The 22,521-nt window shown below is 48.5% G+C and overlaps 1 long non-coding RNA gene across 1 annotated transcript; it reads left to right on the top strand.

Moving 5' to 3' along the window:
• Positions 1 to 8: 8 nt before the first annotated feature.
• On the top strand, positions 9 to 7,157 carry LOC141099324 (uncharacterized). The gene is made up of 3 exons (XR_012234472.1): positions 9 to 145; positions 1,695 to 1,830; positions 2,254 to 7,157. It is a non-coding gene; the product is annotated as an uncharacterized lncRNA (long non-coding RNA).
• The last annotated feature ends 15,364 nt before the right edge of the window (positions 7,158 to 22,521 follow it).

The raw sequence follows: 22,521 nt of genomic DNA on the forward strand, positions 1-22,521 counted from the left end.
GCCTGAAGAACCTGTGCTGACGTCATGCCCATGTGACCAGAAGGGGCGGTGCCTCTTCCTCCAATGCTGCCAGCCGAGCAGGGCAGACAGGAGGAAGCTGTGGAGGTCGTGGCGGGATTTGGAGTGTTTTGGGGTCACCGATCAGGTAAGTGGCTGTTCATGCACGAGCTCGGAGTCTGCCTGGGGAGGAGGGGGTGATTTTGCTTGCATGGGGCTGCATGCTGGAGGGGGGCGGCCTGGGGAGGAGGGGGTGATTTTGCTTGCATGGGGCTGCATGCTGGAGGAGGGGGTGATTTTGCTTGCATGGGGCTGCATGCTGGAGGGGGGCGGCCTGGGGAGGAGGGGGTGATTTTGCTTGCATGGGGCTGCATGCTGGAGGAGGGGGTGATTTTGCTTGCATGGGGCTGCATGCTGGAGGGGGGCGGCCTGGGGAGGAGGGGGTGATTTTGCTTGCATGGGGCTGCATGCTGGAGGGGGGCGGCCTGGGGAGGAGGGGGTGATTTTGCTTGCATGGGGCTGCATGCTGGAGGGGGCGGCCTGGGGAGGAGGGGGTGAAGTTGCTTGCATGGGACTGTGTGCTGGGAGTACGCCTAGGGAAGGAGGTGCGCTGCCTATCTAACTAAGGTTTGTCCACGGAGCTGCACATTTAAAGGGAATCTGTCACCCCCCCCCCGTGTAACCTGAAAGATAAGAAAAACACGTTATATTATACTCACCCCGGTCCAGTCCGATGGATGTCGTGGTCCGGCGCCTCCCATCTTCTAGAGATGCCGTCCTCCTTCTTACTTCTCCCGCGGCTCCTGCGCAGGCGTACTTTATCTGCCCCATTGAGAGCAGAGTACTGCAGTGCGCAGGCGCTGGACCTTTCTGATCTCTCCCGGGCGCTTATCTATGGCATTACAGAATGCTGTAGATAAGCCCCTGATGGCGGTGGCCACAGCTGATAGGCCGAAAATGGGGTGACAGATTCCTTTTAAGGCTAGGGACCCACTCACTGTCTTGTTCACTGTGACGTGGTAGTGGGCTTCATACAGTCTGATCAGAATGTAAAGTAATAACCTCATGTTCGGTTTGTAAGTCTTTGCTGATGGGCATTAGATCAAGGTATGAACATTGGGAGGTGCGGCCGTGTCTCTTTGTACGGCTTAGGCCTGTTTCACATTTCAGTTATTTGACGTCAGTGAAAATCCGCCAGATTGTGAAAAAACAGATCCATTTCTGTTGTGGCCCATACGGAAGCCGCCGGATCCGTTTTTTGACGGATCCGCTTTAGTAGTGAGTGACTGAAATTTAAAGAAAAATGAGTCGAGCAAGAGAGAATGAGATGGAATTTGGGGTTAATTTTCTGGCAAGGAAATTCTTCCGGGCATGCTCAGTGTCAAAAAACAGTTGACATCGGATCCGTTGCTATCCGCTATTTTGACACAGACAAAAAAAACGTTTCATTGTCTGTCCACTAAAGTCAGCAGACGACAAAATTTTGGCGGATTCGTAAAAAAACCGGATCCAACGGATGACCATCCGTCAAAATCCGCCGCTAATGCAAGTCAATGGGGAAAAAAACAGATCCGCCAAAAAAGTGGCGGATCCGGTTTTTTTTTTTGCAAAACGGCGGATTTTGACTAACGTCAAACAACTGAAGTGTTAAATAGGCCTTAGGCAGGATTTTTCTTAAATTGTCTGTTTTATTCTAGGTGTTGTGGGTTTCCTCCATCTTTTTTTCATCGTGCCCTCCACAGTTATTACCTCTTTGGATGCCAATTCATCATTTGTCATCTCTCCACCAAGTGGAGTGCTGGTGCCTCCACCATCCGTGTTCTGCCAAAATAGGTGTGATCTGTTTATGGAAGGAGGGGGACCTGTTACTTCCATGAGGATGCATGCTGGGGGTCTGAGTGAAGGAGGGGTCCTGTTACTTGCATGGTCTGCATGGGGAAGTAGGGGGTCCTGTTACTTGCATGAGGCTGGGGGTCTGCGTGGGGAAGGAAGGGGCCTTGTTACTTACATGGGGCTGCATGCTGGGGGGGGTCTGCGTGGGGCTGCATGCTGGGTGGTCTGCATGGGGAAGGAGGAGGTGCTGTTACTAGCTTTGGTCTGTATGCTGGAGGTCCTGTGCCTCCCTCCCTTTTTCTTTTTTTCCCGTGCCTCTCGGCCCTCTTTCTTTTCCCCGCGTCTCTCGGCCCTTTTCTGTGTTATGGGGCCCACCCAGATTCCCTTCCTCTGACCGATTTGTCTCTTTTTTTTTTTTTCTAGGTTCTGCTCAACCTCCAATGGCTTCTGCTCCAATGTTGCTGGGTAGTCTTGCAAAACAATTGTTTTATCGCAAATAGATTACACATTTTGTTCTGCCTACAAGGTGCCATGATACTCCAGCCTGGGGTCAGTGGATGACGGAGGTTGGATTTATGTCCCCTCAAGCAGTTCTCACAGTGTTTATTTTCCTGGACTCCTGCTGGTGTTGCCATTGCTGCGGGCTCTCTTGCTGCAGTGTTTCTCCTATCCTTGCACTATTCCTTTCCTCGTCAAACATCCAGATAGAAGATCTAGGTGTCTTCTGTCACCATTGCCATTTGGGAACACTGTGTGGCTTCCCAGCTTCTGGGCCTATTTTCATGTTTTCCATGCACCCCATCATCTTGCTGGGAGCCCTGCAGCAGCCTCTGTGGTCATTTCAGCTTGGGGGAAAATCTCTCCTTCATGGAGATCTGCATGGCTCCTGTGCGTTGGGGTCTCGGGTCCAAGAGGTTTTTGCTTGCATTGGCCCTAATGTACAAATTGGCTTTATTCTATGTATTTTGTAAAGTTTATTATGCATTTATATAGCGCCATTTATTCAATGGAGCTTTACATTTGAAAAAGGGGTAAGTATAGACAAGTACAATAAACATGAGCAATACAAGACACACAAGTACAGAAGGAGAGAGGACCCTGCTCGCGAGGGCTCACAGTCTACAGAGGATGGTTGAGGATACACTAGGAGAGGGTATAGCTGGTCATGCAGCGGTTCAGTAGACTGAGGATCACTGCAGGTTGTAGGCTTGTCGGAAGAGGTGGGTCTTCAGGTTCTTTTTGAAGGTTTCCATGGTAGGCGAGAGTCTGATATGTTGGGGTAGAGAGTTCCAGAGTATGGGGGAAGCACGGGAGAAGTCTTGTATGCGGTTGTGGGAAGAAGAGATAAGAGGGGAGTAGAGAAGGAGATCTTGAGAGGATCGAAGGTTGCGTGTGGGTAAGTACCGGGAGATCATGTCACAGATGTATGGAGGAGACAGGTTGTGGATGGCTTTGTATGTCATAGTTAGGGTTTTGAACTGGAGCCTCTGGACGATAGGAAACCAATGAAGGGAGAGGAGAGGCTGGGGAATAACGGGGAGACAGGTGGATTAGTCTGGCAGCAGAATGTAGGATGGATTGGAGTGGTGCTAGAGGGGAGGCCAGAGAGTAGGAGGTTGCAGTAGTCGAGGCGGGAGATAAGGGTGTGCACTAGTGTTTTTGTGGTTTCATAGTCAAGGAATGCACGGATCCAGGAAATATTTTTGAGTTTGTGACGGCAGGAGGAGGCAAGGGTTTGGATGTGTGGCATGAAAGAGAGGGCAGAGTCGAGGATCACCCAGAGGCACCCAGTATGCAGGACTGGTGAAAGTGAGCAGCCATTGACGTTGATGGCTAGGTCTGATGAAGGGGTAGAGTGAGATGGGGGAAAGATTATGAATTCTGTTTTGTCCATGTTCAGTTTTAGAAAGTGAGCAGAGAAGAAAGCTGAAATAGCAGACAGACATTGTGGGATTTTGGTAAGTAAGGAGGTGAGGTCAGGTCCAGATAGGTAGATCTGCATGTCATCGGCGTAGAGGTGATACTGCAAACCGTGGGATTCTATGAGCTGTAGCTGGCCGAAGGTGTAGATGGAGAAGAGTAGGGGTCCTAGAACTGAGCTTTGAGGAACACCGACAGACAGGGAAGGAGGTAAGGAGGTGGTGTGGGGGAGGGAGACACTGAATGTTCGGTTTGTTAGACATGATGAGATCCAGGATAGGGCCAAGCCTGTGATGCTAAGAGATGAGGGAATGGTCCTCAGTGTTGAAGACAGGTCCAGGAGAAGCAGGACAGAGTAGTGTCGCTTGCTCTTGGTGGTTAGTAGGTCGTTGGTGACTTTAGTTAGGGCAGTTTCAGTTGAGTGATGCAGTCGGAAGCCTGATTGTAAGCGGTCAAAGAGGGAGCAGGAGGAGAAGTGGGAGGACAGTTGAAGATGGACATGCTGTTCCAGTAGTTTTAAGGCATAAGGGAGAACAGATATCGGGCAATAGCTAGACACAAAGGATGGGTCAAGTTAGGTCTTTTTGAGGATGGGTGTGATTAAGGCATGTTTGAAGGATGAGGCGAACACACGATTTGTAAGTGAGAGGTTGAAGAGGTGTGTTATAGGGATGAGGACTGTGGCAAGGTTAGGGATGAGGTGGGATGGGAGCGGGTCAAGCATGCAAGTGGTGAGGTGTGATCTTGATAAGAGGGTGGAGCGCTGATCTGTCATGGTGGAGACGTTGGTTTTGGAGGAACAGGGCTGAGCAGCTAAGAGGGGCGTTGGAGGCTGTGGCCAAAGCTTTCTCTGATCGTATCAATGTTCTGCTTAAAGAAAGAGGCAAAGTCTTCAGCGGTAATGAGAGGTGAAGGAGGAGGTGCTGGGGGACGGAGTAGAGAATTGAAAGTGTTAAAAAGCTGTTTAGGGTTGTGAGATAGGGAGGAGATGAGAAGTAAGTTTGTTTTGCAGGTGTAAGTGTGGACTTGAAGCTGGTGAGGGACTGCTTGTACGCGGTTAAGTGCTTGGCAGAGCGGGATTTCTTCCATCTCCGCTCAGCAACCCTGGAAACCCGTCTCCGTTCTTTGGTGAGGCTAGTCAGCCATGGATGCCTGTTGATTGTACGAGTTTTGCTATGCGTGAGGGGGGCAGCCCAATCAAGTGCTGCTATTATTGTTGTGTTATAAAAGGTGGCAGCAGCATCTGTGTCATGAAATGAGGATATGTTTGTAAGAGGGAGGAGGGACTCAGAGTGATTATAAGTTGAGGTGTTTGAGATTTCTGCGAGGGTGAGTGAGTTTGTGGAGTGGGGGTTGCGCACTAGAAGAGGAGAGGGAAGAGAATGTCAGTAGGTTGTGGTCAGACAGGGGGAGGAGTGAGATTAGTAAGGGAACAGAGGTGGGTGAAGATAAGGTCCAGCGTGTGACCATCTTTGTGAGTGGCCGCGGAGGACCCATTGAGTGAGGCCGAAGGAGGCAGTTGTCAAATGTCACGTGTGTCCGGTCGCAGATGATGCCGCAAGGCGAACCCATAACACACGTGACCCTGGATACACCGCCTCCAGTGGGGCAAATTTAAACAATAGAACGTGCAGGTGGATACGCCGCCTCCACCTGGCGAATTTAGGTATTACACGTTATACAATAAATCAAATGATAAAGGGGGAACCTGGGAAACTTTAACAATGGTGGGCCCTGCGATAGGGAATGGGGACATGGAGACCTCCTAAGCTCCCCTGAGCCAGTGTCCCTGCACTCCTTACATTCCCTAAACAGGCTCCGCACCTGTCGCCGCACGCGTACCTTAACGCCCTTGCTCACCCTGACCCTAAACCCTCACTAGGGAATAGGTCGGTGCGGAGACTAATCCCACCACTGCACTAATAACACATGAGGAAAGAGACAATACAGGGGAAACACCACTTAGCTTTGCTCTGTTGCGTGCGCTCCTAGCAACAGAGCCCACCACCTGCGTGCGTCTTCTCCTCCACCCGGATCCATCACCATAACAGGACCCTTCACCTTAGTGCAGTCTTGGAGCAGAGTCCACCACCAGTTGCAGCTGCTTAGAACCAGAGTCCCAAGGATGAGTTCAGCCTCTGACCCGAAGTCGAGCATGCTTGAGTCCAGTTCAGCAGCCAAGTCCCACATGGTGAGTGCCACTCTCCATAGTTGCCACTCCACCAGTCCATGCAGACACTTCCCGCCGACACCATCACTGCGACTCCACCACGCCATGCCAGCCCTTCGTCCAGACACCATAGCTGAAACACATCCCCCCTGGCTAAGCTGCGCAGGACTCCTCACCAGCTCCATCCTTCCTCCAGGCTCTCCCACTCAGAGTGAAAACAATCTCACAATATCACAGGCAGTGAGTGAACACCCTGAGCACACCTTTATAGGGTGTCACACCTGATCCATAATTAAGTGCAAAAAACCCTAAAGTGCAATACCACTCACGACCACCGGGGACAGTCAAGACACCTTGGAACTTTCCAAAGTAAAAAAAGTTCACCCAGTGCAATTTAAAACTGTAAGATCACTTCAGATCATGACAGCAGTCAGCGATAAAAGTTTAGAGGCAGCTGGGGTGGAAGCGTCAATAGGGATGTTGAAGTCACCCATGATGATAATGGGGATGTCAGCAGAGAGGAAATGAAGTAGCCAGGTGGTGAAGTGGTCGAGAAAGGTGGAGATGGCTAGTTCTGGGGGGCGGTAGATGACAGCCAGTTGGAGGGGGAGTAGGTGCGGACGGAGTGCACCTCAAACGAGGGAAGAGTAGCAGAATTGGGGCAAAGGAGCAGGTATCGTAGAGGAGCAAGCCAGCTTCACCATGTTTGTTGCTGGGGCGAGGGGTGTGAGAGATGGAATCCGCTGTAAGAGAATGCAGCTGGAGAGGCTGAGTCAGAGGGGGTGAGCCAGGTTTCAGTGATGGCAAGGAAGGAGAGTTTGTTGGTAATGAAGAGGTCATCGATGAACGACAGTTTATTGCAGAATGAGCATGCGTTCCTCCATAGTGCTCTGGGGGGGGGGATGAATGGCTATGAGGTTATCTTGATTGTGAAAACGTGTAGAGGATCGTGGCAGGGTGTTAGAAGTAAGTCTGGGGATGTGTTGAGGAGGGCCAGGATTTGGGGATATGTTGCCAGCAATGAGGAGCAGCAGAGTGTTAGGGTATGTTCACACAGTGCGGATTCTCCCTCGGATTTTTCTGCACAAAAACCGCAGCTCTTGGCAGAAAACGCAGGTGCGTTTTTGATGCGTCTGCTGCGGATTTGCTGCAGTTTTGCCTGCGGATTTATATGCGTTTTTGTAAGCTAAATAAAGATATGTTATTTAACAAAAAAAGAATTGTGATGTCATTTCTGTCCAATCTCCTCTTTTACATTTGTCCAACCCACACTCCATTACACACGCAGATAGATAGATATGTGATAGTTATATCTAGATATGGGATAGATATATCCATATATCTACCTTTAGATATTTCCATAGCTGTATCTAAAGATATATATATATATAGCCATATATATTTAAAAAAAAAAATTGTGTGGGCTCCTGCGCAATTTTCTGCGCCAGAGGTGGAAAACCGGGGGCCAATATTTGTAGCCTGGGAAGGGGGTAATACCCATGGCCCCTTCCCAGGCTATGAATATCAGCCCGCAGCTGTCTGCGTAGCCTTTACTGGCTATTAAAATAGGGCGCCCCCCCCCCAAAAAAAAAATGACGTGGGCTCCCCCTATATTTTATAGCCAGGCTACGCAGACAGCTGCGGGCTGATATTCATAGCCTAGGAAGGGGCCATGGATATTTGCCCCCCCCCCCCCCTCCCGGGGCTACAAATACCAGCCGCTCCATAAGATGTGCCAATTCTGGCACTTATCCCACTGCTACTTGGGAGAAGAGAGGGGCTAAGGGGTAATGTCACCTTGCTATTGGAGGGTGACATTAAGCCTGGTTAATAATGGAGCGGCGTCAATAAGACACCGCTCCATTATTAATCTTTTGAAAGGGTTAAAAAAAAAACAGACTTTTAATGAAATTTTTTTTTTATCATTCAACACACACACACATATATATATACACATATATATATATATATATATATATATATATATATATATATATATATATACACACAGCACACCCGACGGACAGACCGGTATCCCCGCACACACCATACACGCAGTCTCCGCCCACACTCTCCCCCTCCCGATCTGCAGCGTTTCATGGACAGCACAGCGTCCTGCTCCGCTGCCAGCAGCTGCTTTATTTGTGTAAGCAGCACGTGCCAGGGATCTCATGCGCTGTTCACAAGCAGAGCACAGCTGCCGGAATACTCACTGCTCTGCAGGCAGGGACACTGTGCGCAGAGAGCAGTGACTATTCATTGCTCTTCAGTAGCGTGCACAGTGTCAGCCATCGGCTTCCTGCTGCTACCGGCGGTCACAAGTGCCGCTACTTAAGAGAAATGAATATTCATCTCTCCATTCTAGAGAGGTGAATATTCATTTCTCTTAAGTAGCGGCTGACACTGTGCTCGCTACTGAAGAGCAATTAATAGTCAATGCTCTCTGTGCTCACAGTCACTGCTTGTAGAGCAGTGAGTATTCTGGCAGCTGTGCTCTGCTTGTGAGCAGCGCATGATGTCCCTGGCATGCACTGCTTACACGCATAAAGTAAAATATATTATGTGTGCCACAATTGTATGTGGAAACCGAGAAGAAAAGTTATTTTCAGTGACGTATAGCATGAAAACAATCAGAGCAAGTGCTCATATCAAAACCGGCAACTAAAGAATCTTTTAGCATGGCGTTTTACCTGGGAGCAGAAAGAACCGGACCACCCTAACGCGCGTTTCGGAGCGCTATGCTCCTTCCTCAGGGGGCGTGGATGGAAGGCGCATTATGTGTGTGTGTGTGTGTATATATATATATAATCGCGCCCACCGGAAGTCCCGCGGACGCGCCAACTGCCTGTCACGCCGCAGACAGTGCCTCCCCTGTGATGAAACCGGAAACACGCGGGCAACACGTGATCCGGCGTCATACAGTAGGAGGAGTTCACCGCTGGGCTGAAAAACAGCGCACGTGCGCATGACATAGGATGCGTCGACAGCTATATTGGAGAAGGGCAAATTTAAGGGAAATGTAAAAATATAGACAGGGTATTACGACGTATGAATGGTTAAGCTAGCCACGTAAATGGATATATAAAAGACACCATTAATCGCCACTTTACATAAACATATATACACAATTGTATATCTATTTACATGTTAATATGCATAGTTGTATATGACAACATGCAACTGATTAGAAACAGTATATGTACCTAAGGCAATTAACAAATATCAAAAGATATTACTAATTATATACACTGGATGTTCCTGAAGAACATCCAATGTCATAGCCCAATATAGGTAGATGTAGAGCCGTATGAAAGTATATAAAAGTCCATTCTGGCTATTGCCCATCTGCGTTTCTTTGCAGGACCAAAATCTTCAATGATTCCAAAATATGTGATATCCATCAGGTATTAGAACATGCTCATAATACTAGAAAACAAATAAAATGAATAAAAAGAAATAAAACAATAAGCCATGGATGTCACATTGATGCTCAACAAGCAGGGATTACAAAAACGGAACATGATATATTCTCGTTTAGCCCACTTGGGTGAATTGTGCCTAATGTCCAGATCCATCTGGTTTCAAGCTGGGCCAGACGGCTAGAGAGCTTGCCACCCCTTATATTTATAGTCAGGGCGTCGATGCCTCGGATCCTAAGCAGCGCAGGATTACATTGATGGAATTCCTTAAAATGCCTGGGTAGGATCTTAAGGATAGAAATGTCCGTGCAAGCAGATGCTGCCTGTGTCCCTAATACGTGCTTCCTCGTGCAAACCTTTAATTGTCTCGTCATACCAACGTATATCAACCCACAAGGACACTTGGCATGATATATAACGTATCGAGTGGTATACGATGTTTGATCTCAAATAATTTAGTACTGTCAGAGTTCGCAAACAAGGTTCACCGCTCAATGTTGGGACAAGCAACACATCGGCCGCACGAAACACACCCATGCCTGGCCGAAATACTGTCTAGGAAAGTTGGCACCGAACGACCACCGTAGTGGCTGGATACTAATTGGTCACGTAGGTTTCTGGCCCGCCTGAATGTGATGGAAGGGTAGTCTGGGAGGAGTTTTGCTAGTATCAGGTCAACTTTTAGAATTGGCCAAGCCTTCACCATTGCAACCCACATCGTCTCATGTTGAGGATGAAATGAAGTAAATCTAATTAGGCCATCCTTTTTGGGTTTATTTGCTCTTAAATTCCTATATAGCAGGTCATTGCGGACTGAGTGTTTGGCATGTTGGTACTATGGACCGCCTGCAATATACACGTGCCAAAAACCGTGTTTGTACTTTTGCCCTAACCTCAAAATCTGTATCAGTGGAACAAATGCGGCGTAGCTGCAAAAACTGACCCACAGGAATGGCCTTAATGAGATGATGCGGGTGACAGGAGGAAGCATGAAGTAGGGTGTTTGTGGCTGTCTCCTTGCGAAAAATATCCGTCTGAATAATCCCATTAATGTCCTTTCTAATAGAGACATCCAGGAAGTCAATATTCACTGAATCCCATACAAAGGTGAGCCGATTGTTCAGATCATTGCTGTTCAAGACCGATATGAATTGCAGAAGGTCGGTGGAGGTGCCCTGCAAGACAAAGAAGATATCGTCGATGTAGCGTGCCCACAACTGGACACGCTCAAACGACCCCTATTTGTCATACAGGAAGAGGTCCCTCTCCCACAACCCCAGGAAGAGATTGGCATAGGACGGCGCAAAAACCGCACCCATGGCGGTCCCCTGAAGCTGCAGGTAGAAGGACCCCTTAAACACAAAAAAGTTGTGTGAAAGTGAACTCCAAAAGCTCCAGGATGAGGTCCCTAAGTCCCACAGAAATGGTAGATGTAGTAAGAAAGAAACGGACGGCCCTCATGCCGTCTTGATGTTTAATATTAGTGTATAGGGGCTCAACATTAACTGAAGCCAGTAGTGTCACTCTCCATGCACAATCCATCAACCTTCCACAATAGATCTCTGTCCTTGAGGAAGGAGGGGAGACTCGATACTAGCGGTTGCAAATAATGGTCGATTCACTTGTTGACATTTTCGAGAAAGTTCCCCCGCGCAGAGATGATAGGCCTGCCAGGTGGTGACGTGATGTCCTTATGGATTTTAGGCAGAAGGTATAATGTAGATATGATGGGTTCTTTCACTGTGAGTGCCGAAACCAGCTGCTTGGTGACAATGCCGTCAGTCATGGCCTTGTTTAGAATCTAGTCCAATTTAGCACTAAACACTGAGAGGGGATTATACGTGAGCTTCCTATAACATACAGAATTGTTAAGTTGCCGGAATGCCTCCCTCTCATACATCAGTGTAGGCCAGATCACTACATTGCCACCAGCTGGCTTCAGCACCACGTCTGGTAGATTTTGAAGGTACCGTAACCTAACCCTCTCATTTTTGGTCAAATTGTCGCTTCTGCCAAATCTAGGAATTTTTCTAAATTCCTCAGTCGCCACCCGCACAAACATATCAATACTGGGACAAGATGTAAATGGGGGGAACTTTACCGACTTTGGGCGAATAGACGGGGGAGTCTTACCTCCCTCACCATCATGTTCAGTCGCCAGTTCTAGGATTCTCACTGCCTCTTGTTCCTCCTCTGTAGGAAAAACATGTTGATCATCATTGTGAAAGTGTCTTTTGAACAGCAATGATCTGGCAAATAGATTTAAATCCTTCACCGCGGTAAAGGTGTCAAAATTGGATGTAGGTGAAAAAGATAGACCCCCTACCCAATAAAGAAAGGTCCACCTCTGTGAGAATGATTGCTGAAATTAATCACCTTATTATTTTACTACATTGTTTTTGCTGTGTTATGCACAGGTGGTCGTGTTGTGGACAAGATGGACTGGACTATCGGGCAAAGTTAAAAGATGACACATTTTCTTTGTAGTTTAAGTAAAAAAAAAAAATATATACCGTATACAGTGGGGAAAATAAGAATTTGATCACTTGCTGATTTTGTAAGTTTGCCCACTGACAAAAACATGAACAGTCTATAATTTTAAGGGTGGGTTAATTTTAACATTGAGAGATAGAAGATCAAAAATAAAATCCAGAAAATCACATTGTATAAACTATATAAATTTATTTGCATTTTGCAGTGAGAAATAAGTATTTGATCCCTCTGGCAAACAAGATTTAATACTTGGTGGCAAAACCCTTGTTGGCAAGCAGACTTTTGTTGTAGTTGAGGAGTTTTGCGCACATGTCAGGAGGAATATTATTCCACTCTTTGCAGATAATCTCTAAATCATTAAGATTTTGAGGCTGTCGCTTGGCAACTCGGAGTGTCACCTCCCTCAAGTTTTCTATGGGATTAAGGTCTGGAGACTGGCTAGGCCACACCATGACCTTAATGTGCTTCTTGTTGAGCCACTCCTTTGTTGCCTTGGCTGTATGTTTTGGGTCATTTTCTTGCGGAAATACCCAGCCACTACCCATTTTTAATGGCCTGGCAGAGGGAAGGAGGTTGTCACTCAGAATTTTACGGTACATGGTTCCATCCATTCTCCCACTGATGCGGTGAAGTAGTCCTGTGCTCTTAGCAGAGAAACACCCCAAAACAATGTTTCCACCTCCATGCTTGACAGTGGGGATGGTGCTCTTTGGATTACAGGAAGCATTTATCTTCCTCCAAACACGGTGAGTTGAGTTAATTCCAAAGACCTCAACTTTTGTCTCATCTGACCACAGCACCTTCTTCCCATCACGCACAGAATCATCCAGGTGTTCATTGGCAAACTTCAGACGGGCCTGCACATGTGCTTTCTTGAGCTAGGGGACCTTGCGGGCACTGCAGGATTTTAAACCTTTACGGCGTAATGTGTTACCGATGGTTTTCTTGGTGACTGTGGTCCCAGCTGTCATGAGATCATTAGAAAGTTCCCTCGTGTAGTTTTAGGCTGATTTCTCACCTTCCTCATGATCAAGGATAACCCACAAGGTGAGATTTTGCATGGTTCCCCAGATCGATGTCTCCTCACCCAGTTTTTGAATATCCATATTTAATCAGGAGCTCCATAAAGTTCATGATGGGCCCCATGAGATGCTCCATATTAAAATATGCCCCATATGCTGCATAAAGGTTAATGATGGCCCCATAAGATGCTCCATATTAAAATATGCCCCATATTATGGTCCATAAAGGTTGATGGCCTCATAAGATGCTCGATATCAAAATATGCCCCATATAATGCTGCGATTAAAAAAAAAAAAATTACATACCTCATCGCTGAGGGCCAGGTGCCGGAGTCACTGCTGGCTCAGGCCCCCGGCACTTGCGATATTCACCTGTCCCCGTTCCACCGCCGCGCGCCGCTGTGTCTTCCATCTCTGCAGTGACTGTTCAGGCAGAGGGCGCGCACTAAACACGTCATCACGTCCTCTGACCCTTGTGGATTGTGACAGAACCGACTGTGCTGAATTACTTATGAAGATATGTTACCTGTTGGTGGTATAGTGAGTGTCCCCGTGTGGTGGTGCCAAGCACTCCCCAATGCGCGTTTCGGAACCAGCGTCCTTCGTCAGGAATTATACTGTTGCCAATTGATTTCAATAAAGGCTTGTTTACAATATGTTGCCATCCCTGTTTCATATTTAATTTTTTAAAATATCTTATTATTTTGGGTCCAGCATTGTGGTTTTATATAGTACTACCAACCAAATGGTTTGCCATTCAACTTTGGAGACACATTTATGATATTTAAATATTTAACATATTAATTTATTTTTTGGTGTACAATTTATTTTTTCTGGTATTTATACAATCTTTCTTTGTACATCTTACTGTATTTTATCAGGTGTGTTTCATTGTTACTAATTTACATTGTTCGGAAATGCCAGATGATGCAAATTTCCCAGCTTTATAAAAACCCAGCCTTCTCTAACCTTGTGCCAAAAAACAGGAGCCGTGGGTTGTACTAAGCAGATGCCTAGCACTCTGAGAATGAAAATGGTGAAGGCCACAAAGCAGGAGTTGGCTATAAGAAGATGGCAAAGTGTTTTCAAGTTGCTCTTGCCTCAGTTTAAAATATACAGTAATTAAGATATGGCAGGTAACAGGAACAGTGGAGGTCAAGATAAGGTCTGAAAGCCCAAGCAAAATTTCAGTGAGATTTACTCGTAGGATTACTAGAGAGGCAAATCAGAACCTCCACTGGACTGCAAAAGACCTTCAGAAAGATTTGGCAGCCTGGAGTTGTGGTACATTGTTCAACAGTTCAGAGACGCCTGCACAAATATGGCCTTCATGGAACAGTCATCAGAAGAAAACCTCTCCTGCATCATCACCATAAAATTCAGCATCAGAAGTATGCAAAAGAACATCTAAACAAACCTGATGCATTTGTGGACCAATGAGGTTAAAATAAAACTCTTTGGCCACAATGATCAAAGGTATGTGTGGAGAAAGAAAAGGCACAGAATTTCAGAAAAAGAACATGTAAAAGATGAAAATATATATAGTATAATTTTGCCTAAAATACAAAGGAAATATGTCATCTTTAATTTTATGCCTTTTAGAGATTTCATATTCAACTTGCATAACGGTTCATAATAACAGTAATTTTTACCAGGGGTGCCCAAACTTTACTTGTCAATGTATACCCGATGGAGTCACTGCCAACTCCACAATAGAAAAAGGAACTACTAGCTCCCACTACCAATCGTTTATACAGGCCGATTGTACACCTGTTACAGGTAGCGCATGGCCTCAGGGGTGTGGTCTACAAAGCAAGAGGAACAGCGCTATTAAATGTTATATATTTAATCCAGAAAGGTAGACAGTGTTTATAAAAAATATACAAAGATGTTACAAAATGGGAACTAAATATGGTATATTCAATTACCTAAAATAAAATGGGATAATTAAAGAGAAGTACTAAACCTGATGTTGCAGGAATGGCTCTGATCTCTTAGGAGGAAAACACTCGGATTTGGAAAATGGAACACTCTCAAAGTGAACTATGTCTTCCAGAAATGAACACTATTAGATACCCAAACTCTGTTTTTTATTAGATCAAGGGTACGCCCACCTACCTCCTCTTCATGAGCTAATATGGGAGCTGGTTGTCAAATGTGCTAAGTCTTTTAGAACTTTATGAGATCCCTAACTTACAGAATAACTTCACCCCTGGAGGTCCCAGGCGATGGGTATTGTCATGTTTCCTATTGCGATTTTACCTTTCTATATAGATGAAACATGGCATGGATAGCATCATCCATCAGACCCAATATGAAGTTAGAAAGGTTAGAATGGCCTTACGGTGATGTATGTTATATTTGTCCTTTTAATCGCCGAAAATCTATCTCCCATAAATATTGAATCTATACAAACCCAAATATTCATTACTGACCACTGGCTTCAAAGTGATTCAGACCAGCCCTTTGAACAGAGGAAACTCTTGTCTCAGAAGTGTACTTCTCTGTCTCGGTATAAACGAATCAGAGTCTTGGTGTGTGGTTCTCAGATCAGATCTCTGCTGTAACTAACTGTTCACTGCAAGAGGTCCCTACTTTAACCGAGGTTTAAGTGTCATCTCTTTCTCTCTTACCCAGTTATAATTAATCCTGTATGTTCAATGTGAGGGAGGTATGTCCCCTCTCTGGAGATGTCTTTATGGATTTTAATTTTCTCAACACAAACATTGATGCATATTTACTAGGATCTATAAATCACAACTTGTGAATCGGAGAACCGTTTTGCTTTACATGTTCTTTTTTTCTAGAACCGTGAAGCATCAAGAAAGAAACTAACAGTATATAAGGACACTCATGGTATTGTATAAGTCACAGGTTGATCCACCGTTGTTTCTTGCGGTCCCGAGCTCCTACCACATGTGATATTTCAGGTGATGGCGTCAGTCTGGGATTTACACCTGAGTCCTGTCCTAACCTTACTTTGAGCTGTTTGTGTGCAGCTGTACCATGTACCTGGGGCTTTGTCCTTAAAACACCTCAGCTCTAATTACAGTATCTCAGGATAAGACAGACCAGGCAGCGGAGACACAGACTCCTTGTAGTGTGGATTTACAGTAAGCATGATGACTGGAAAACATTGATGTCATGAGAAAGACTTCACTTTTTCAACATGAATGGTAGAGTATTTTACTTTGCCCTGAAAATTTTTAAAAGGGATGTACCATCATTAAATACTAGCTATGAACCCGTTCTATGCCCGGGTGGCAAGCATTTTTTTTGGTACATGGTCTCCTATCCTGGTATGCACGGTCCCCTCACCCCTCTTTCGTGATATGCATGGTCCCCTCAACCTCCTTTCGTGGTATGCATGGTCCCCTCACTCTTTCGTGGTATGCATGGTACCTCTCACCCCCCTATCCTGGTATGCATGGCCCTCACCCCCGTATCCTGGTATGCATGGTCCCCTCACCCCCCTTTCCTGGTATGCATGGTCCCCCTCACCCTCCTTTTGTGGTATGCATGGTCCCCTCACCCCCCCTTTCCTGGTATGCATGGTCCCCTCACCCCCCCTTTCCTGGTATGCATGGTCCCCTCACCCCCCCTTTCCTGGTATGCATGGTCCCCTCACCCCCCTATCCTTTTATGCATGGTCCCCTCACCCCCCTATCCTGGTATGCATGGTCCCCTCACCCCCCCTATCCTGGTATGCATGGTCCTCTCACCCCCCCTATCCTGGTATGCATGGTCCTCTCACCCCCCCTATCCTGGTATGCATGGTCCTCTCACCCCCCTATCCTGGTATGCATGGTCCTCCCTCATCCCCCAATCCTGTTAGGCATGGTCCCCTCACCCCCCAATCCTGGTATGCATGGTCCCCTCGCCCCCCTATCCTGGTATGCATGGTCCCCTCACCCCTATTAAACTACATACATACAAAAAAAAAACATACTCATCCTACTTTCCTGTGCTCCAGCGCTGTCACGTTCTGCTGGAGGCAAGGGCAGGAGTACTGCCAGAATTGCTCATGCTGTGAGGTAGCGCTGTCATCTATTAGGGGATCACTCGCTTGGCAGCGAACAAAACACATCCGGCACCAGGTTTTCCATAAAAACATAGCAGGCCATGCGGTTTATTCACCCTCATAAACCACAGCAGCAATGTACAACAGGTTCATATCACCAGCATAGCGTCCATTAAACAGGCTATTTAGCCGCAGTGTTATCTCACCCGTCAGGGTTCCTTATGGGGCTTATCAGGACATTATGTTAGTTCCCTCCAGGGAGCTCTCAGGCACACATCGCCCTTGCACACGCCCAGCCGCTCCACAGGCTGTTAGTGAGGAGATCCTTCTCACGGGACCTTCCAAACAGGACCAACCTGGTCCCAGCATTCACCCTTGTGACCTATCCTGGCTACGTTATATGGTCCGTAGCCACGCCCACTGGGTCACATGGCTATGACCTCATCACAGGTCCTTCACCTACTCACACAGCCTTTTACTATAGGTGTTATCAGACACACCCCTGGGTGGGTTTGAGGGCAGCTAGAACCCGCCCATCTCTCCAGCTGCCTGAAGGTTTCTCCCTAAAGGTACTGTCACACTTAGCGATGTACCAGCGATCCCGACCAGCGATATGAGGCGGTCAGGATCGCTGGTACATCGCTAAGTGGTCGCTAGTGAGCTGCCACATAGGCAGATCTCACTAGCGACATCGCTGGGGTCGGGGGTCGCTATTTACCTGTCACACCAGGCGATCCTGCGTCCTCCCGCCCGGCTCCACGCGTCGCTCGTCCTCACAGCAGGAAGCGCCACAGGAAGCTGACGACGAGAAACAGTCCAGGACGTTCTCGCGCGATCAGCGATAACCAGCGGGGGAGCCGGTCGTAGGTAAGTATCACACAGCGATATCGCTAGCAATATCGCTATAACGTCACTAGTTATAGCGATATTGCTAGCGATATCTCTTAGTGTGACATGCCCTTAACACATAGGCACGAAAGATCAGCTCTGCTGATCAGCACATAACCAAGCCTTCATCTCAAAGCCACCCACTTTGAGACACCACGGCCACTCTGTATTCTGCCACTCATCCTCTCTCTTGGGACATCCACACAGCGCCCCCTATTTGACACAGTGGCCATTACACCACATACCCCGCCCCTCTGTTCAAACTTGTGGGGTTGAACACACAATCTTACACCAGGATCTCGAGACCGGGCACATTACACCTTGCCCCACAGGTCGAGAGAACCGTCTCCATCTGTCATACGGCCTCATCTCTGCATTAGGCCTCCCCCGCCCCAAGCGGTCAGAATATCGGTCATTGTCTTTGACCCTCCATTTGCAGTCTGTCTGCGTCATCAGACACTGTTTAGTCACCACCCTCCTAGAGAGCGCTTCGTCACCTGACCGTTCTCCCACTGACCGGCTCTCCCGGTTGGTACGGTCATCAGTCTTAATCGGTCCTACTGTCTGGCCTGAGTCTGACCCATTCAGCTTCTCACAGGAACTGCTGTCTCTCAGCCTCGCACAGCCCATCGAACTGCCACTTGCTGACATTCTTCGGCCACCTGCCATGTCACTACTTGGAGGAACCCTTCGGGTCCTTACATCTTGGGTTGGAGGTGGCCGCCACCTGGTATTCCGTGCTTCTTTATTAATTCGCTGACGGTCCAGCCTCAACTGCTCAATTTCTTGCAGGTACCCCACTCGATACTCCACGAGCATCCGAAAGTCTCTCAGGCTCTCCATGGAGCCAAGCACGATGATGGGAATTCTACCCACTTCACTGGATACCGGGTCTTCATTATCAGGAGGGATCCTCTCCCTCAGCACACTGGAGATATTCACGAGGTCTTGCATCACCTTCCCGGATCTTCCAATGATTCTCCCAATCAGAGCTTTGGGTACCGGAACCACATCTTTCCGCAAACCCCGCCTATCCATAGCCTCTCTTGCTATCTCTAGGCGTCGAGCAGCCCTCACATTACTCTGCCTAACCAATTGTTTGACACGTAGACACTGCAAATGCATCTCTTTCAGGACAGCTACTCGGTTTGATGTATCTTCTCTGGCTGATACTATCACCAACTGCCGAGTCTCAGGTGCCCAGTGCACCTTACAGGCTTTGACCGCCTCTTTGAAAGCCTCATGCACACCTTCCTCAGCACAGGTTTCTTGCATGTCCTCTGGTACATCAATCACAGGCTGGAAGGTCATGGTCTTGCTCTCTTCCTGGACCGAAGGATCTGGCTTTACCACGGACACTTCCCTCACTACAGTTGCCCCGACCGGGTGACTGTCTTCTTTAGTTCTTAACTCACCAACTTCACACGATGGGATCACTTCATGACCCTTTGCCACGATGGCTACTGGCAGTTCTGTCTTATTATCACTCACGCTCACCCGCGGTAAGTCTTCGTCCAACTTCTCTCGCAGAAGACTTTTTACTACTCCTCTGAGTTCCTCCATCTCTTCCTTGAGGTTCTTGTTCACACTTTGCCAGGTGGACAGGTGTCCTCTCAGCTCCAAGACTTCTTTCTCGAGCTCCTCGACCCTGTGCTCGGCCGTTTGTCTCAGGACTCTTTCTCGTTTAACCTGTTCTTCTGCCTCGTCCCTGAGGGCCTTATTCAGTTCTTGCCACGTTACCATGTGACCTTTGAGCTCAGAGACTTCTTTCTCTAGCTCCTCTAGTCTGTGCTCCCTGTCTCTCTCAGAGCCACAGTCACCTCCAGAGATTGAGTCACCCCTCCAGTTACTCACTAACTGTGTGACTATTTCAGCCATCTTATCTATCATGTCAGCGTCAGTTTTGTCACAAGATGTCCGGTTCGTCCGTTGGGCTGACGTACCCCTTTTCCCGGTCACTTCCACCTCTGACCTCTCCACGTCACGAGCCGTCACCGTCTTAATATCTGTTAGCCCAACCATAGGAACGTCTCCCTACTCGTACCATAGGTCATCCAACACGACAAAGTCCCGGCCGCCCTCCAAGGTATACACTAAGTCTGGTGGTATCCCGCCACCTTGGCACTCACTGCCTCCGGGCCCCTCAAACACCACTCGGTCTAGCATATAGTTCTCCGTGACCCCATGTTTACAGCGAACCTGGGCCATTTTCTCGGTCAGACAGAAAGTGAGAGGAGTTCCTACCAGAGTCACCTGACTCTTGGAGTCCAACCGTCCCGAGATTCCTTCCCGGTGCAGCATCACTGTACACACTTGCGGCCCGTCATGCTCCGGAAAGTATATCCCACATTCTGGAAACGACATGCACGTACACTGCAGTTTCCCAGACATACCCCCTGAGCCAACCAGTGCTGCCATTTCTTCACACTCGCCCCTTTCTGAACCACCACCCCAATTTGGGTTACCGCCTCCCTCTGAGACTCCACCCCCTTTTGGGACTCCACTTCTTGGTTACCCCCCACTTTTGGGACTCCACCCCCTTTTGGGCTACTACCCCGATTTGGGTCACCGCCCTCTTTTGGGACTCCACCCCTTTTTGGGTTCTCCCCATGTCTGTTGTACCGGTCTTCTCAGACCACAGTTCACACCACACAGTTTATGTCTCTTACGATACCACACAAGTCTTTGTTGGCACCACCACAGCTCCTGCTGCCACCGATCACCGGCACCACCGGCTGCTGTTCACACACACAGCGGCTGGAGTCACTGCAGCTCCTGCTGCGCCATCTTCGTGGACTCGCCGATCCACCGGAAGCCGCTTGTCACCTTCGTGACCCCACTGAGCCACATCAAGCCGCTTGTCACCTTCTTGACTCCCACTGAGCCACCGCAGGCTGAGTCAAGAAAAAACACACAACAACAAACTCAAAAACTCACATGTCCTGACTGTGCTATTCAGGACGCTCCTGTCTCCACCTGAGACCGTCCAACACACAGGGTGCACCGGGTGCGATTCAGGGAGCGACCCTCCTCCCAGGGTCTCCCCACACACCGGCCTCACCAGGTCCAGGGGCTCGGCGGGTGCTCTTCAGGACATCTGTCTCCACCTGAGACTGCCCAACACTCGCGCCTCACCAGGTCCAAGGTCACACCATGTGCTCCTGGGATCCGACTCTGCTCCCAGGGCTGACCCTCCAGGACCTTTCCTCACTGAACCCTCCAGGTACACTGTCTTCCTCACTGACCCAGGTCAGTACCACACAAACACCTGTCCGATACCTGTGTCGGCCACACGGGTCACTTTTACTCATTGACCCAGGTCAGTACCGCACGAACACCAGTCCGTTTCTCCTGTGTTACCCACACAGGTCCTCGAGTACCTCTTCTCCACAGAGGCACACTAGCAATTACCAGTCTCTTTCTCCTAGGGAAGCGGCCGCACTGAGCTCACCGATCCGGACAGTGCCTTACTCACTAGGCCGCCTCACGGTTTCCAAAACCACAGCCGGACAGTGGCTTCCCCACTTGCAGGCCGTCACAGGCTTTGCTCACACGTGGGCGGTCAGCAGCACATCACACGGCTTCCACAACCGTCAGCCCTCCTGGCTCAGCGTTGCTCTTTGCCACCAAATTTTGCAGTCCTTTTCCGTTGCTCACAGCAACAAGGCTACAACACTGCCCGCATTCTCCACCAATTGTGAGGTAGCGCTGTCATCTAGTAGGGAATCACTCGCTTGGCAGCGAACAAAACACATCCGGCACCAGGTTTTCCATAAAAACAGCAGTCCATGCGGTTTATTCACCCTCATAAACCACAGCAGCAATGTACAATAGGTTCATATCACCAGCATAGCGTCCATTACACAGGCTATTCAGCCCCAGTGTTATCTCACCCGTCAGGGTTCCTTATGGGGCTTATCAGGACATTTTATGTTAGTTCCCTCCAGGGAGCCCTCAGGCACACATCGCCCTTGCACACGCCCAGCCGCTCCACAGGCTGTTAGTGAGGAGATCCTTCTCACGGGACCTTCCAAACTGGACCAACCTGGTCCCAGCATTCACCCTTGTGACCTATCCTGGCTACGTTATAGGGTCCGTAGCCACGCCCACTGGGTCACATGGCTATGACCTCATCACAGGTCCTTCACCTACTCACACAGCCTTTTACTATAGGTGTTATCAGACACACCCCTGGGTGGGTTTGTGGGCAGCTAGAACCCGCCCATCTCTCCAGCTGCCTGAAGGCTTCTCCCTAACACATAGGCACAAAAGATCAGCTCTGCTGATCAGCACATAACCAAGCCTTCATCTCAAAGCCACCCACTTTGAGACACACCACGGCCACTCTGTATTCTGCCACTCATCCTCTCTCGGGACATCCACACAGCGCCCCCTAGTGGACACAGTGGTCATTACACCACAATGCCCATAGCGCTGTCCGGTGCCATATTGCCGAAGACACTCTGCAAATGTGTCTTCAGTAAAATGGCGCCGGATTGAGCTATGCGCATGCGCAATTCCGGCCGCACTCCTGCCCCGGTCTCCGGCCGAAGAGAAGTTCCGCGGCAACGCTCCTCCCAGTCAGGTAAGTATGGCGTCAGAGATCGCGGTATGCAGTGTGTACGGTACCGCCATCTCCTACGCCATACACACTCCTCACCGCTGGAAGCCTCATTCTGTCTGGAGCCAGACTGCGCAGATGCGTCGCACTTGCGCAGTCTATAAAGGCATCGGACAGAGTGACGCTTACAGTGTTAT

The sequence above is a fragment of the Dendrobates tinctorius genome, unplaced genomic scaffold (genome assembly GCF_039654945.1).
Source record: "Dendrobates tinctorius isolate UK_male_01 unplaced genomic scaffold, ASM3965494v1 ptg000099l, whole genome shotgun sequence".
NCBI classification, from domain to species: domain Eukaryota; kingdom Metazoa; phylum Chordata; class Amphibia; order Anura; family Dendrobatidae; genus Dendrobates; species Dendrobates tinctorius.